The sequence below is a fragment of the Bombus terrestris genome, chromosome 13 (genome assembly GCF_910591885.1).
Source record: "Bombus terrestris chromosome 13, iyBomTerr1.2, whole genome shotgun sequence".
In the NCBI taxonomy this organism is placed as follows: Eukaryota; Metazoa; Arthropoda; class Insecta; order Hymenoptera; family Apidae; genus Bombus; species Bombus terrestris.
Window position 1 is genome coordinate 986,531 of NC_063281.1, and position 16,656 is coordinate 1,003,186.

The window sequence follows — 16,656 nt, forward strand, 5'->3', positions numbered from 1 at the left end:
TACGAGACGATCGTCAAAGCGCAATATCGCACGACATCCGGGAACATTACACGCGCTTCACACGGTATGTGTCCACGTCCAGTCGGCCAAAAACGGCTCGGCTACTTCTACAAAATGATATGTTGTTTTCTAATGCAGCGTTTCCCAACTTTCATCGAATTATTATATTTGGTGGAACACATATTTTCTTGGATAATTTTATTTGAAACCAAATAATTGAATATTTTTTGATGCGACTGACATTTTCGTTGTGAATTTTGAGGAAACTTGGTATTCTTGAGAGTTGGATAGGAACGTGTCTATTTTATCGTAGTAATATGACTTTTCGTGATCTATTCTTGTAGTAAAAAATTACATTACGTTAATAGATTCTCTGTCTAAAATCAAATTATTTTCTCCTCAATTCGATAATCGCTTCTTTATTCCACTGTCGAAACTAATATCAATAAGGAACATATCGTGTTTAATAGAAAAGGCTGACGATTTTAATCAATTTTTGTTTCGAAATCAAACCAAATCATCTTCTTTCGACATAAAATTTTATTTATTTCCCTAGCATTACTAACAGGTTCATATAACTGAAAAAGATTTTTATCCCTCATAACGAAGCATCAATATAGATCTTCAATTCTAATCCAGACTAATCTCATGTCATAAGAATTTATCTCTTCTTTCACAATGACTTTATTCCTCAGTTCCATTCCAAATCAAAAGCGTTCTGGACTCAACTCTCCAAAAAATATTACTAACAACACTTGTAGCATCAATAATTGCTAAAATTAAGGAAAATACTCGTAGCGTTCGAAACTGCTAAAATTGTTCAAAATACTATATCACGAGAATTGCGAAAAATACTTGTAACATCCATTGGTTGCATTCCATGAACCAGGAAGCATAGAATGCTCGAACAGGACGTTCGTAACAAGAGTTGGGAGACGCTGGCTGGCGTGGCGTCTCACCCCATAGAGGAAAACGTTTACGACGGTGGGGGGGGGGGTGTGGCGGCGTACGTCGTGGACGTATCTAATCGACGGCACAGTTATGTAAATTTTATTGCGCCGCTTTAGAGTATGCCGGAACTAGGGAATTTATCTCGGTGTGGAAACGCACGCGGTGCGACCCGCGCATGAGAGATACACCCGTAGCTCGATCAGCGTGTTACAGGTGTGTCCGATTGCCATTGCCCAGACCCCGAATGGAAATTGATCGATTATGCTAACGGCCGGTGTGAACGCAACCGGGCGAGAAAATAAAAGAGGAACTCGAGGGAGCGCGATTAGAGGCGCGGTGAAACCATACCGGCGTGGCACGGCGCGGCGAACCAAATTGAACCTCCGCGAGTGTATTATCGAGTCGAACGTGGGTGGAGGAAAAGAGTTTTAAATCGAGAATGTTGCTAGAATATCGCGTTCTAACCTGAACAGTGGAAAACGTTATAATAAAATGGCTTTTTATTTGATCAAAATTTAAGAAGTATATTTGAATTTTTGCGAATATTAAAATATTTGATCGTTGAAGGTAGTAGAATAAAATTTTTCATTGAAACTTTTCAACTTTATAGCTTTGTTGGAAATAACATCAAATACGATACATTAGAGTAAATAGATTTTAAACATAGTAAAATACGGTTTGTAGTCTCTCGTAGGCTTCATCGAACTTTCTTCTCTGACTTTCCTCTGTATTTTTATTGAATGTATGATCAGTGAAAATTTACAAATTCCGAATTAAAAACTCTAAATTTTAAAACTTAACTCAAAGATTACTACTAACACTATAAATTGCCCTTATTTACCTGTTATTAGATATTTTATTGCTATCGAATGATATACTGTTATTATCTTAATAGTAATAATATTATTACTAGACTGCGAATGTTTACTTCTTCATGGGAAATTTAAATATACGTTACAGTATCCAAATGATGAAACAAAGTTTCATTTATCATCTATTTCCTTACTGGCCTTTATAAAAGTACGAATTTGTATAAACTCTCACAGTCTATTGTCACATTGTTTACTGAATTACTTCTCCCTATCTGTCCTGCAATCCAACCAATTCTTTTTTGATTACCATTCATCGAGTCAAACACCAAACTTTCCTATCAATTCTCCACGATTTCATAACCGAAAAAACAAAGGGATACCGCGCACATTTACCAGTGCCATTAACGCCACTCGACAAACGGGGCGTCGACCTGTATACTCGTTAATTAATCAGCCAACCAACGGCATTCTTCGCGTACAGGTTTTTCATTAACCCGGGTCTTTCGAAACCCGGGATCCAACGGTTCCTTCGGGAAGGTAGCAGCGTGGCGAAAAAAAGACCCGAAGTCGGTGAATTAAATTACGTCGGTGCGGCGCAGCGGGTCTCGCGCGCGATCGTCAATTACATCAGTCACGTGACGACAACGCGTCCCTTTATTTCCCCTTTGTTGCTTTTTCTCGCTCTTTTCCCCTTTCATCCTTCTCCGCCAATCGCGTTTCGTCCTCCTCCTGGCATTTACCTTCTTCTTACGACAAGTCTTTTTCACATAATTCCAATTATCTACGCCGGGGCCTGAACGTCGCGCTCGCAGCGCATTAATTAGCGGTAGCCTTCTCTTTCTGCGAGAGGAACGGGCAAAAAAATTTTTCGTAAGAAGTCTCCCGACGTTTTGTCGAGCCCTTCGGGATAACACACGCGGGATTACTCGTTTCTTTTTTTTTCCCTTTGTTTTTTTCTTCTTTGGAGGCATCCTTCACGTGATACCTCTACGTGATTCTCACCCCATTTCGAACATAGAACAGGTTTCACAGCGGTGGCTCGAGGGAAGGACAGTTTCGAAGGGGGCAGAAAGAAAAGGGGAGAGACACTCTAGATGGTTCTCGGTGTATATTTTTCTGCTTCCTTTTTCTCTGCATTGTGGTTTCGGTTCGTTAATTTCGTGATACGTCCGCGTTAATTGTGGGTAGCGAACTGTCTAATAGAAATAATATGATAATTCGGGGGAAACGGTCGCGTCTCGTCGCCGCTCGAAAAAAGCGCTGGAAGAGATTTCAGCTGAGGGTTGTTTATTCTGCCGTGTAAATATTGGCGCAAGGGGTGGCCTCTGTCGAGAGGATTGAGATGCTAATTGCCTGGAAGAGCAAATTGGAATGTAGATAGTTGAAGGTTTTATGCTAGAATTAGATGGTAAAATTGGACACGCGGTGGATGTTGTTGGAAAATGGAGATTTCTTTTTATACTTTCGAAAGAAAGAATTGAATTGCGATGGTTAATTGCAGATTGTTTTTGAATGGTAGATATTTAATGTTTTTATACTCGAAACTTTCAATGGAAAATGCGAAGTGCATCAATTTTGATGAGTTGTAACTCTTTGATTTGTCGAATCTAATTTATTATACGTGCCGATTTACTGATTTGAAATTAAAATACTGAAACATTTGAAATTTATCTAATATTGTTCCATTATGTTCATAAAGAAAAGTGAGTCGGTAATAAATTAAAATGTCAGGAAAGTATGTGTAAAAGATATGTTTGAATTTCAACAGAATGTGAACTCCTATTATATGAATTTCAATTAGTAGAAATGACGAGCTTCATAAAATTCAATTTTCTTCGAATTCTGATCTTATAAAATTCCACGAAAATGCAGCACACGCACTAAAGTTTCCAATTACAAGCAAGCAGATCCACATGTTACGCAGGCTAAATACCTATCGAGGCGAATACATCGAAAATAACACTTTGTCGATGATGGAGCCGGCGATACCACGGCAAACATCATTTGCTTCCAAGCTCGATACTCTGCGGACTCGGTATGCAAGAAGAAATCGATTTTAATAACAACGTAAAAGCGCGGAAGAAAATCGATCGACTGGTCGTATTACCATAAATTAATCGGAACGGGGCAGCCGTCCGTCGGAAAATGATTACCGTAAATTGATTTCGCCGCTGTTGTACCCGGCCCAAGGTACTGTACAAAAAACGCGGCCTGGACCAGCAGTCACCGTATACCACTGTGGTATCGAGAAAACAGCGTGTAATATTAAAATGTCCGGCGATAATCAAATTTTACGGCTGCGGTATGTAAACCTCGAAAATTGTGCCGATCTCTCGAGACGTACGCAGCACGCTCCTTGGCCTGCTCTCTTTCTCTTCTGTTTGCATTATTCCAGCAAAGGAAAGCGATCGTTCGACAGTTCTGTCTAAGATCAGTAAGGGACAGCTCTCGGAGCTCTGTCTAAGAACGCTACTTCCATCGCATCACGCTTCGATCACAGTTCCTACAGAAATGATAGAAGATACGCCATCGGCGATACAAAGGGTTTGTAAAGCCTCCACTGTGAAGCAACAGCGAGACATTTCTTGTTACTGTTCCGCGTTTCTTGAAAAAGTTGCCGTCTGTCGCCGAATGTTTCTCCAAGCTTTCTCTTGTTTCCAACAACAATGTTGCCTGTTTCTATTCGGAGAAGCAGAAACATATGTTCCCTCGACGTATACGTTTTGCTAGCGACAAGTAGCTTTGAAATCTAAACAAAACTGAAACGTTTCTCAGATTATGTTGCTTCAGCGTGGACAAAATGTTTCTATAAGAAATGTTTTGGAATATGCAGCAGCAAATCGAGACGAGGTTTAACGATTACTGCGGTAAGCGGTAATCAGCGCCGCGAGAAATCGATCTCGTTGCCACCTGTTCCTTTCGGCGTGTTCACCACCTACAATCAAGCGTGGCCACTGCCTGACGAAACGATTATGCAGATTACGGAGCGAGGCCCCGGTTACGGATCATACATTGGCTGGCATACACGTGGTGACACCGCAATTTGCATCCTTAAATCGTGTAATCTGCCCGTTTAAGCGTTTTTAACGACCGCTGCCCTTCCACTCTGCTATCTTTCCTTATTTCAAACAACGTGTCCTCTTCTTGGCGACCACGCACGCTTCGCGACGCCCTCCTCTTCCGTACCGACTGAATAGCTCGCGAAGGGCGTCCACTTGCCGCTACTGGGTGGTCGGAATAAATTCCCTTTTCCCGCCCGCGAATTATGCTAATACAGGGAATTACGAAGTGTATAATTGATATTTATAACCGGCGACCGCCGCCGTCGGCGTCCAGCACAGGCGGCGTCGCGATCGCTTGAAAAGGGAGAAAGAGATGAGAATATGTTCGTAAGGGTGGCTCGCGTGTTCCCGTAATTGCGATGCCTGGAATTCTTCGGCTGGCCGCCGCCCAACTTCCTCAGCCTTACACATGAGTATTAGATCCTACGATCCACCGCGATTTTTGCTGCTCCGACGATGGTATTCTTCCTTAATTGCGTTTACCTGCAGCCTGTTACTGGATACGCGCGACCGGATGCTTTCGATTTTCGACCGTTGAAGGTTTTTAGCGCCAATCGTGGCATGACGAACGGCTCAGTGATAAAAGCGGAATCCCGAGAATGACACGGGGGTCAGCTTGGGTATTTTTATTACCGTCATTCCGAGTTTTGGTAGCCTTTATATTGGATGGCCGACGAGTGCCGGATTTTTGTATCGGGTATCGGTACTCGGCGTTTTCGTTAAACGTGGTTTTGCTATAGAAGTTCGTTTGCTTAACAATGTGTTGATGACAGAGGAAAATCTTGTATGTGTATTTTAATTTTGGCATAAGGATGATTAAAATATTCACTGTGCACTCTAAGAACGAAATAAAAGTTCACCAAGTTTGAACAAAATGTTAGTTGCAACAGGAAGTTTTATATGAGGAAGCAATAACACGTAAGAACATCTTTATCATAAAAAAATTCCAGTCTAATTAATCCATAAAGCAATGGAATTTCCGATTTCCTCGCCTATGGAATTAACCACTCAACCAAGTTAGTAGCTAGTATTGCATCCTTTAACACTGGAGCATAGAGATTTGCAGTAGCAGGAAGCTATAGAGCATTCAAACGTTAATAAACCTGTAGCCATATACTGTACTAAACCACTTCCTAGACTATAAAGTCATTGAACCACGTGATCGTCCAACCATTTTTAAAATCCTCAAGAAAACAGAATCATTAAGGAATACAAAAATTTAAGCTCTTATTACACTTTTACGATTTAAAACACGGCTGTCATCAATGAGCAATATTAATATTTCAATCAAGTTTGAGGTGTAGTAATCGCTTAATGACTAGTTTATTCGAGCCGTTGAACACAGTAAAATAAACAAAATATTACTTTGTATTACTTTGTATTACCCATTTTATGATTACTTTATCACATGAATAATTATGGTTTTGCGCTTTTTCCTGCAAGTGCATTGAAATCTCAAAATTAGTTTCACTTACTGATACCTACGTATTGCATTGATAATGATATTGCATTTAACACAATTTATTACACGATTTATGAAAATATGCTAATACTTAAAAGGTTAAAGAAAAAGAGAAAGAGAGAGGGGCAGTACCATAGCTATGACCGATTTCACCAGAGGGTTTTTATTAGACGACAGGCGAAGATAAAAGAAATTCTTCTGAATGTCAATGTCTTAGAGCTCGAAGATAGCGAGCGTCGGTCATCGGCATGATCCTGAACCCTCAGGGCTTGCTTCGATGGTACAGGGTTAGTAAGGTCATCGAGTGTGGGAACTAAGCAGTACGATGACGACGATGACGCCACCGCGTGACGTCATCCAAGACGCGGAGAAAAAGAAACCGCGTGAAAGAGCTCGCAAATCGGAATGCCGGCATGTGACTCAGCCTGTTCCGGTATACGGCAATGAGTCGTTCCGTTCATTCCCGGGTGCCCTTCTAATTAGAGCAGGCTGAAAATAAACACGAGTCGTTCGCTTTTAATTGCCACGCTAGACGTTGCTCTCGCCATGTCGGCACTGTGTCGTTGACGACAAGCGCGTTTAATTACGTTTTCTTCCCTTCTCCTCCCCTTCTTTTTCCTTTTTCTTCATTGTACTCTCATTTATCGGCGTGACGAGTTAGGAAGAAGTGGATATTAACACGTTAATTGCCGCTGACGTAATACGTGTTACACTTCTTTATGACGAGGTATATCGATTATAATTTATAATAATAATTCCGAGAAGCGGAGACTTTTGTGTATTTGTTAGCGAATATGATATAGTTTATTGCCTTCCCATTTTCATTTTATTTTTACATTGCTTTTTTGAAAAAGTTTATTTATGGTGGCTTAAAATGACTTTCATAAAATATATTCATTAGTTACTGTGATGTACTTCAAGTATCATTCTGAAGAATAAAACAAAGTGAGTTTTTTCTTTCTTTTGGTGACTTGAATAAAAATTTAATAAACAAAACTTTTTTCTGCTTATAATTCACGATAGCTAACTCTAAACATTTAGAAATTCTTTTCGCACCTGCTCCAATTAACGTAAGTTTCGTTTCAAATTCAATGGTGATTTGAAATTCGGTAAAAAATGTCTTGGATCAAAATGCTATTTAAAATGCAGATGTGTATATTATCTTTGTGCGCGAATGTATTAATTTTGAAATATTCCTAATTAGTTCTCGATCAAATTTAATTGTCAAATTTCATATCTTCTATTTGTTAGTAGGATAGGAATAGATCTCTCTGTAGTTTTCGTAAGTTGCAAAGTTATTAATGTAAGTTTCAGTTCATTCTGGGAAATTAATTTAGGAATTGGTAGAATGGAGGAAAGTTCTTGAGTTGAATATTTGTTGGAAGTGGATTTGATTTAATGTTTTACTTGAAAAGGAGTTGCAAAAGAAAAGAATGAGAATTTATCGGGGATTGCAGTTTCATTTTAATCCGAACATCGGTGTCTTTTCGAGCAGAATGCTCGATCGATAGCCTGGGTTCGACTTCGAGCACACTCTATTGCATCTCGTTTCAAAGTTAATCTGGAATATTCCATATCATAGTCGATATCTTCAGAACTGGAAGCACCAGTTTCTCTAGCATCTAGAAAATTTCTATAAGACCTCTTCGCGAAATTCAGTTCGATCACTGATAATAACATAGACATTTTAATAGACTTAGATTTAGTCTTTTATTAATTTAGATTTAGTCTTTTATTAATCTGACGGTAATAAAATTCCTCACTATAGTTTTTAATCATTTTTGATTTAATTTTATGACTATACACCAGGTTTCGTTTATTTTCTAAATTTTTTTCAGACCTTTGTTCTTTTGCATCTCACAAATTCCAATAAGGAATAAAGCGTGCTCGCGATTTTGTACAAAAAATTAACTTGGAAAACTAAAGCGAAATTTCTGGTTTATCAGCAACGATTTAAGTGACTAAAACAATCTACACAACCTTTAATAAACAATATATTTAGCGTGGAGTGATGAAATATAGGGGTAAGTAATAGATCAAGATTAGTGTAACCCAAATAACATAGACACGAAGAAGCTTCTATAAACTTGTCTCTGAATGTTCTATGTCCCATTTTAACCAATGTACAATAGCTCTTTCGACACGTTACAAATTGCACCGATGTCTCAAAATGTTCGAAATGACAGATATCAGTCTAGCTCAGGTTCGCCAAAGGTAAAACGCACGAGGCGAACATTCACACTGGTTGCACAACTATTTAGAAAACAGACGTACAAGCTTATGTACGCAGGCATCGTCGCCGATGCAGCCGGCACTAATTTAATATTCTCCTTCCTCAAAACGACAGCCGTGACAACGGGCTCGCGTCGAGTCACGACGCAGAAACAATTCTCTTCGAGTAGAACGTCTGGCACGCAACGATCGCGATCGCCATGATATCTGACACTTTCCCACTATGTTCACCGTGCTATTTCTCTATTCATCGATTTTCAATCTGTTTCGGAGAAATATTCCTTCTTTCATGCACGTGAGCTCTAGGCCACAATAATTTATTAACTGATAATATTATCGAATTGAAAAGAGGTAAGTTGTAAGTGTTATAGACTCTCTTTTGTAATTTCACAATTTTACATTAGATAGGATACTTATCATATTATTGTAGGATAATTATCAGACTTATTCCAATTATGTAAGAGAATCTATTAATATAAATACATTGTCGTGCATAAGTACACTTTGCTTGATTTTATATTAACGATACATGAATATTAGTAAAATATATAAATTAATGGCGAACTAGAATTTTTGATCGATTTTAAATATTATTGTTAGAATTACTCACGATAGTTCCTCTATTGATTATTCAAAAGTACCTTCTTTATTTTATCTACGAAGATAATGAACTCCTTTTAAGCGACAAAACTGCCTCATAACGCTTTATTGCATATTGTAACTCACGAGAGTAAGTTTTATCGTGTTATAATGTCCTATATGTCAGCTCTAATGAAATATAAAATCGTACTTAACTAAAATAATACTAGATTCTATAGTATTAAAAAAACAAGTATCCATACACTTGTAAGTTCTGTAATAATATTATTTCAGTTATGCAAGAAGATCTGCACCACATCAAATATTCAACAGACAACATGAAAGACCACAAAATCAATCTTGATTCAATCTTATAATAACCCTACAATCATTCTTTTCAAGAATATTTTCCTTCAAACTACATATATATGTATAAACGTGTTCACATCCTAGGAACACTAATCGACGACTAATTCGTCGACTGTTCCTATAATGGTAACGTTAACACGTACAAGCGAAGAAACGAGTAATTTCGATTACGGGGACATGATGATTGATACCGACAACGGTTTGGGAACGAGCGTACAACGAAAGAGTACTCCGACGTGGAAGGGACATTTGTCAGGGTTTACGTTAATTTCATACGACTGGTTAGGTGGACGATGTTAAAGAGAGGAGTCGAACGTGCCGTATGAATTCGATGCATACGGAATCAGGGAAGAAGGAATAATTCTTGTCGAGTGAAGCTGAGGGGCAAAAAGAGCAGATGAAGATCGTGCCGTTCTCGAGCTCGAAGAAAAAGTGATGGATAAAGGAACGGGGACAGTGGAGCTCGCGCTACATGCGGATGGAAAAAGGAAGGTGAATTCGTGGAGAACGAACGTAAAGGGAGAAGGAATATCGATGTAAGAAAGAGCGATAGAGAGACATACGAACGACTATACACTGTCGCGAGCTCGTATTAACTTTAACGAGTGACGGCCCACGCGACGGTTCGATGGGTCGAAGGTCAACCAGACGTGAGAATCTTCGTGGATTCTTCATTTCCGTGGCCTTCAGGGTGCCGACACGCCGTGAAAGCGGAGATTCACGCCTCTCTCAAGAGATATCACTCGCTTCTCTGCCGTGTGACGCTCGTTAGAAATTGAAATGGGAATCGAAGCTGCCGATGTCTATTATTTCGCGTACGACGTGTGGGCGGCCGCGATTCAATGCTGAAGATCTATGGAAAGTTTACCGTAATGCCGCGCTTTCGACCAGGGAAATTCTTGTACCATAGTTTCGCGTTGCTCATCGACCCTCTTTCGCTTTATCGCGAAGGAACGAAAAGGTATTGAAGAGAAGAGTTTCAATTTGTTTGATATAGAGATTTGAACTTGCAGGTGCAAAGTATGCTTTCATTCGATGCAAAAGGAAGTAAATATAAAACGATAAACAATGCATATAGAAGAGGTGTCGTGCACTGGTATATACCTCTCTTTCCTAATTGAAGTTTTTTATCAGGTTGTACATTTCATTTTTGGTCTTGACGTTTCAACTTTGGTCTTGATAAATTAATATAGATATAAATGATTTAATAGATACAATGGTATAGAAATACCTTTGTAATCGTTGTACATATGTATTATTGGTTGCATTAACAGGTTGTTCTACGTTTCAATTGTATGGTAAATATTTCTCAAAAATAGCTTTTCCATTTTTTCCCATGTGGTTCCCAGAATATCTACAAGTAGCAAAAATATATTGGACATTTTTTGTGGCTTGTATCAAATGAAAAGCTTTTCCTCCCGATCCTATTAATTTATCTTTTTATCTTGGCCATATTACGTTCTTTATACGGATCATTAAATCCCTGATATATCGAAAACCTCTCTACACAATAACGGCCCAGATGCCTGACATTCGTTCAACATTCTTCCTTGCCTCATGTTCCACATCACCCCACTAACCGCATAATATCAAGAATCTGCTCTCCGATCATATTCTTCGATCGCAAAAAAAGAGAGCCATGACATCGCGCAAACGAAATTCCTCGCTATCGAAATCACTTCCAATTTAACGTAAAACACTCGTTCGTAATAAAACGTCCACCTCTGGTCGATGAAAAAGCGCAAAGGGAAAAGAAACAAATCCGCGGAGAAACCTTCTTCGCGATACTTGGTTCGGTTCAAGCGAAGGTCAAGCACGCTCGTTAGACATGCGATTCGGTCTGCTCCATCCACGGTTGGCGATATTCTCGCGGGTTTCATAATTACTGTGCCGCTGGTCTTTTCAGAGCGGTTCCGCCGCCAAGGAGCCGCTGATTGCAAAGGTGTAGCTTGTTATCCGTGCTAACGAGCGCACACGTGCGCCAGTTTTGTTCGTTATCGTAAAAACGGGCCTGAGAACGAGCCGCGATGTTCCGGCTGCAACGGTGGACGACGTCCACTAAACGGAAGCTCTCCCCATCGAGTACGTTGGTTCGATGTATACCCCGTGATACCTCGCTCGTTTCTAACTTTTTTACCGCGTGGTCAGCCCTGCCCCGCCAGCAGCGATGATTACGCATATAAAAATGTAATTTCTCACCAGTATCGCGGAGCAGCGAGCGACGCGTGTGGTCTAGCGTGTGTGTGGCCGGGACCGAAATTTACGATTAAAAATCAACGACACGGTGGCCGGGGTCGTAAACCCCGATGGTAAGCACCAGCCTTCTCTCACAAAGAGATCGATTTGTCATTACGAAACGTTTCCACAAAGACGCCAATATGGGTACACGAACACTCTCACACGCGTGGACACAGGTACACTATCGTACACAAGTCTGCTGTACACACTCGAGAGCGAACATCCCCAAGTAGAAGTTGCCGATTTTGATGAAACTTACATCATCGTTTATAAGTATATATTCGGATATTCTTATGGATTTGCGGTAACAATAGATTCGTTTTGTCAAGTATACATCGTAATCGTGAGTTATTAATTTGCAGCAATATTTCAGACTCAGGAAGTTGTTCAAGTTGTTGAATCGGTAGACAATTAGATATGATAATTTCAAATATTCTTACGATTTTCTTATATGAATTTGGAAATGTAGAAGCAGTTAGGTGTACGTTATTTTCCCTCTCGCACAATTTTTTAACGAGTCAATTATTTTAAGAGAAACTGGAATAGTTTTATTGAAATCATTTTTTAATTCTAGGACGAATGATTCTAATAAATCCGAAATAATAAAACTGGTTAGTCATTGGAACAGAAATTGATTTCAACTTATATGAATTGAAGTTTCATTCGAAAGAATATTTCGTATATTCGAATGTAGTACAAGTGCAATAGAAATAGATGATTCTTACAATCACAAAATGAATTTGACACTCCATCGCTATACGTATACCAAAAGCAAAAGTAAATTATATTTAAATTATATTTTGCCGATTCTATGGTAGATCTACGTTAATAAAAATGGTATTAAAAAATTAGCGAAATTCTGGTGACTTATGGATGAGACTGTATATACGAGAATGGTCAGAGTCTTTGGTTCCCTTATTTCCTCGAGCGTTCCGTTGATTTACGGGAGTCGACTGCGGCGCTCCGTTTAGCGAGATTGTGTAAGCCACTTAATCATTCGGCCCGGTTACCCTTTAACCGTTTGGCGACTTCGACTTCCGGATGAACGTATGATTATCGGTTCTCTCGCCGCAGATCGAACCGGCTCGCTCCGATGAACTTAGAAATCCGTGGTTACGTAGCCGACCCTTTGAGATTTACCGTTTTCGCGTTTCATTGGCCAATTTGAGGCAGCCTTTCTGGACCATCGGTGCAACATCGAATTGAAGCGGGATCGATCGACACGCGGTGAAAGTTTGCGGGGAATTGGAGTTTTCGGGTTTCCCGCACGGTTTTCGACGGGTTTTCTGGTCAAAGTATTTTACGTTTAGTCGATTAGTCAAGTCTAGCTTAACAGTTTCTTTGGCTGAGCGGTGTGGAAAGGTTAAATTCGGAGTATTATAAGTGTGTAAGTTTGTAGTTAGATTAATAGAAATTAGATTTAAATTAGAAATTAGGCCCAATAGCGTAGTCTAATGACTCGGTAGGTAGATCTATATACGCATTTTTTTGATCGAGGGATAGTCACAGTAAACTTTATTAATTTAATAGAAGTTATACCTAAATTGGAAATTAAGAAAATATTAAAATTTGTAATTCTAAACATTGAAATAGTATCGTTGTACCCTTCCAATAATTTTCTGATTTTCCCAATTGATTTCGCGTCACGAATGATATTACGCTAGAACTCCATTTATTATAGTGTGAGTTCATACAATATGGATTCACTAGTTGGAATAAAAAATTCTTCTTCAAAGATTTTTCTCCGGTAAACGTATTGCAGTTACGATAACATAACTGCGATTTAAAGTGTGACGGACACGGAATGGTAGATCTATGGTTCGATGTTGTTAAATTCGTATGGGACTTGACCAGAGTTTTGAAACATCTCAGCATGACAACTTTAAATCTTCCTGCCTCTTACCGCCAAATATACCTCAGAGAGACGACCGTTCTAATTGATTATAGCATCTACTTCCGGAAATTTGAAGACACTTTTATCCATGTCAAAAATGTCATAGCGAACTGTGGCAGTTAGTCACAGAGCACAAGACCGTTTTGAAAATTTAGACTTTTGGGTTAAAATACGGTAGTTGTTTTTTTTTTCCTGCTGCCGAGCTTATTGTCAGCTCCGTGGACCGGAAAATAAAGATTTATGTGCTTACCGGCTGCGGACACTCGTTTCCTTTGGAATACAGTATTTGCGTTATTTTTTTTCCGCGCCCTAGCAAAGGGGTAAGACGCGATAAAAATATAAAGTCGCTGCCTTTTATGGCACGAGGAATTTTTAACCCTTACAAAATTCTTCCTGGAGGAAGGGTTACCGAGGTTCCTCTGCGTTTCCCAGTCAAAATATTGTTTTATTGAGGTACTACCCCTAATTCCGGTAAAGGATTTCCCGAACGAACGGGTTGACTTCTAAAATAACGAAGAAAAAAGGTGTCCGAAACGTTAGCCTGCGCTGACTTTGATGTTTTGCAGTTAACTTTAATATTTTAGAAAGAATTTCATAAACGCTTGAAAGGGTTACAGTTAGGTCCTCGTCGAAAATCCCAAGCTTAGAATCGGAGTTTGACGTTAACTAGTTGTAAAACATTCCATCCATCACTTTCACCTTCTTGAAAATTTTCTTCGTAACCTCTTTTTCTCTCGTGAAATTTTTTTTCGCGATGCATATACCGTTAATTTTATTATTTCCACCATTGATAAAACGTCGACAGTTCCTTTGCAAGATTCGAGCGTCTTTGATAAAACTAGGGTGCATGTCTGGAGCTTACGGTACTTAGTTTCGTCGAAAAAATGTTGCAAAAAATATTGACCTTTTAACTGTAATGTTAACTGGATTCCACGGCTGACATATTTTTTTCTATGAGGGCTACTGGAAACCGGTACTTTCGCTCCTAACTCGGGCTTTCTTGTCCGCGATGGAATATAGGTTGCTAAAGGATGCACTGTTTTGTTTTTGTTGTTTTTAGTAAGAAAATTCTATAGGAAGCTTAACCCGTAATAAAGGTAGAGATATCGAAGAAAATAGAGTCTAAGACACGTTGACTGTTGCGAAGTTAGCTTTCGGTTAGGATTTGGTAATAAATAAATGCATAGTTTCATCTTTATTCAACTTTATTTTTTTTTTTTTTTACTTTACTCATTGTGAAGCGTTTGAATCTTTTTGTTTAATATTCCTCCTTCTTATGTTTAAAATACTATATTCAATCCATTTACGTACCTACCTATCTACCTATATATGTTAATTTAGCTAAGATAAAATTGATCAATGTCATCACGCCTTCATCTCCCACTTATTTTCTACTTTCTCTCTAAGAAACATTAATTTATTATTCATGATACCTCGATCGATCGATCGTGGCAACTGCTTTTATAAAATTCGCATTTTTTAATGAGACAAATTATAGAAAGTTTCAAGTTTCCCATTTGTAATAAGTACAACATACGTGACAAGTTGCAGATCTATGTTTCTCTATCGAAAACCATGGACACTAATTTAAAAAGCCTTTGAGCGCTATGGACGCATATATGCGTTTATCAATTTGTTCGTCCACCCTCACGCTTGAGATTCTTTCATTAGTGTATGAAATGATACATATGCATTTCTTAGCAACGGCAATAAACAAAAAGGTGAAAATTTACATCTATTTAAATAGTCTCGGAATAACTGGTAGCCTATAGAGAAAATAATTCGCAGTTTCTGGTAGGTCAAAGGGATAGGTAGGTGCAAAGGGATATTATAATAAGGCCGTTTATAAATTATTATATTATATTTTATTTAAAAAAGTATTCCGTCGTTAACGATCGCAACCGCTAGGCGCGTGTTCGTCTACGTGGATTGTTTCCGCCGGAAGTATTCAATACTCAAAGGGTTAACTAAAATCTTTGTTCAACAAATACAATACACCAATCATCCAAAACGCGAGAAAGGAAAAAGAAACAAGCTCTCGTTCAAAGTATAACAAAGAATTCCTTAGAAACATCAAAACATTGTCCGTTTAACGAACCATGCGGTTCATTTGTGGCTCCTTTAATTACGTAATTCGAGCCGGCGCCAGAAGAAGAAGCGAGCGAGTAAAGGATCGATCGACGAAAGAAGAAAGAGCTCTCGAGCTCTCACTATGGAAGAAGCGAAGTTTGGACTTCCATTTGCTGGTCGATTCATCTGATCTTTATAGGCCGTAAAAGGTGTCGGAAACACGAAAACTACGGCGCACCGTGCGCCATTGCCGCCGTGTTATTTACGCGTTTTATACGTCAGTCTGAACACGATGGAAACGCCCATCACACAAATTACACGAGGTACACACCGCTACCACGCACCTGAGCGTTTCTCAGCGGCGCAGCGACGCAATCGAGGAACCAAATGGACGAAAATTGACGAAAAAGCGGCCACCAAGAGATAGGAACACGGGACAAGAAGACGGAGAAATAACGCGAGAGACGATTTGACGGCACATTAACTTTCAGTTAACCGTACACGTAAAAGAATCGTAATTTAAATCGTAAAAAATTGCACTCGCCGTTTTCTGTATCTGAGATTCCTTTATATTTTTACTGCGTGTCACTCGAGAAAGCATTTGGGTAAATTGCGATCTTGCTCGAAGCAAGAGGCTCGAGGCATCGAAGAAGAAAAAGTCGGGTCTTGCTCGAATTTCGGCCGCTCTTGGTGGCGATGACACTTTCTCGGAATGGCCCGACGACAAGCCGAAAATAATTACGCCAAAGTCCTCGGTTGGACAACAAGAGCACCTCATCTAAAGTGTAACACCGTCGCGGGGACGGAATAGAAAACAGGCCGTAGTCGGTCGACTTGTAAATTAGAAAATACAACCTTCATTCTACGTCCAATAAAGAAGACTCGTCTAAACTGTAACTGCGAGGAAAAACAGATCCCACGCCCGTGTTACATTTCGGCGTAATAAATTATTTTTCACCTCGAAGCATCCTCCGTCACACACAGCAA